Raw genomic sequence first — 2,546 nt, 5'->3', positions numbered from 1 at the left:
GCTTCCTTCTCAGTTTAAAAGAACTAACCAAATCCCCAGGGCAGACCCTAAAGAAAACAAATTCAGTATGCCAGATGGCTAGTGAGACCCTATACCCTAAATAGATGATTAAACACAATACAGTCACATGCCCATCCACCCCACCTTCCTCCATCGGAAGAGTGAGGCACAGTTGCCCCTACATTCATGCATTATTTAGAAGGTGCACTACTTCTCCCCACACCAAAATCCCTCCATTATTTATGCTGAAGGACTGAGTAGGATCCTAATAGGCATATAGGATTTCTTCATTTGTTGTACAGGCTCCGTCCAATGAGGGAGGCTAGAAGTGGGTGGGAGCAAGTGAGCGGGCTATAAATAGACAGCTCTCTAGCTCTCTGACTCCGTGTGGAGGCTGACACGGGATGCGCTCAGCATGCATAACGAGTAAAGGTAGCACCGAAGAATTCTTGCACCGAGCGTATAGTTGGACGCTGCAACTCACTGGCAGCCATTTGACAGACCTGCTGATGAAAAAGAAGGTTTAAAGCGGGAAAAGTCTGTCTGTCTGTGAGAAGCTCTAGTTTGTACTCGGCATAAATTTCATCCAAACAACTGCTGCAGGAGATGCAGACTTCTTGGCTGAGCACTGAAGCCAGTATGATGTTATGTAATGGCAGCTAAAATGGGCGTCGGATACATCCTATGCCTCTGGGCAATGCTGAAATGACTGATCGGAGTGTGCATGAGTCAAACAATCTGCTAGTGCACACCACAGTGTCCTCAAATGCTCCAAAATTTAATTTATTAAGTTTGTAATGACAGATTTAACTAACTACACCCTAAGAAAAAAACATGTTTGTTGTTTGTCTTTAGAAATGTAAAGACACACTACATTCACTCACATTGTTTAAGCAATATCATATTTGAAATTATTCATGTATTCTGAAAATAAGCACTGCTGTGATACGGCTATAGGCACAAGGCCATCAAAGCTGTGCTGATATACAAAACTACAAGTGTGATATTGTTTATTAAAGGGGACCTATTATGCCCCTTTTCACAAGATGTAATATAAGTATTTGGTGTCCACAGAATGCGTCTGTGACATTTCAGCTAAAAATATCCGACAGATCATTTATTAAAGCTTGTCAAATTTGGGTGTGAGCAAAAACATGCAATTTTTTGTGTGTGTGTCCGTTTAAATGCAAATGAACTGCTGCTCCCAGCCGCTTTTCAAAAGAGGGCGGAGCTTTAACAGCTTGAGCTTCAGTTGCTGAAAAACAACAAAGGTGGAGAATCCCACGCAGCCAAAATGATGATTATCAGTAACAATGTTCTGTCAGTAATAGTGATACTGATGGAGAGATTCAGGAAGAAGTTACAACTTTTAGAATACAACTTGACGTTTCTGAATGGTTAGTGGATACATTTATGTAGTTGTAGAGTTGATTCAACTCATCGACTAGCATGTGCCGTAATGGTTATCTTTTTTTTGCAAATCCAGCGTTGAATTGACCCTCGTTTGTGAAGCAGTCCGGCGTAAAATGACGGCATGGTAACAACAATCTACTAAAACAGCTCTTCCTCTTCTCTAAAGCAGCCCAACATGGCCTCACCCCCTTTGTTGCGTGTTCCCGGGGGCAGGGTTTATGTAAATTTTAGGGTTTGTGATGTCACTAACCCAGGAAGAAGCTCGTTGTAGTCCCGACCAGCCGTTTGTTGTAGTCCTTAAACAGAGAATTCTTTAAAAGAAAATATCTCCCTTTGCTTTGAACTTTGTGCATTGTAACTTTGCAGATGTTGTTTATGCTCAAACAGCAACATTACACACTAACTAAAGTTAAAAAAAATGTGAAATCATAAATCAATTAACCCTTTAAACTTTTATATGAAAATAGCCTTTTAGACCAAAAAAAGCATTATAAATAAGCATTATTTCTGATGTGTTAAGGTGCAGTCACATTTCCCAACGTCCAGGTGAATTTCATGACTGAAATCCAGTAATTTCAATAGGAATCACCGCGATCAGGAATTTGGCGTGATGACGAAAGATTTCCCCACGCAGATTGTGCATCGGGTTCGGGTTGGTCATGTAGATTCTTCGCATAAACCAAAATAAAGCTGCTTATGTTGAGAGTGTCTTATGTGTAAGATCTGCTGCATATATCACTACACTATTGACAATATTTAATTTTTGCCAGTGAAATTTAAATTTTACCACACCTTTATGCACAAACATGAGCAAATGAAAAAAAAAAAAAAAAAAAAAAAACTACTTCAAATCTATCTGATTAGTCTGGAACGCCAGGAACATGGACAAACACTGAACACTGACCAGCTATACTAAATTAAAACAATTATGGAACGCCAATCAAATTTATTTAAGGACTAGAACGGCCTGCCATATTAAGACTAACAACGTTGTGTTCTAGCATTGTGTAATATATTATGCATGTATGCACCTTAAAAACGCATAGGCCTATGAATATGTGGTTACATAATAAAACAACGCCTTCATCTTTCTCTTACGGAAGAGTTACAACCAACGCTCACAAAACATTCAA

The sequence above is a fragment of the Ctenopharyngodon idella genome, chromosome 3 (genome assembly GCF_019924925.1).
Source record: "Ctenopharyngodon idella isolate HZGC_01 chromosome 3, HZGC01, whole genome shotgun sequence".
NCBI lineage: Eukaryota > Metazoa > Chordata > Actinopteri > Cypriniformes > Xenocyprididae > Ctenopharyngodon > Ctenopharyngodon idella.
This window is presented reverse-complemented; position numbering follows the sequence as displayed.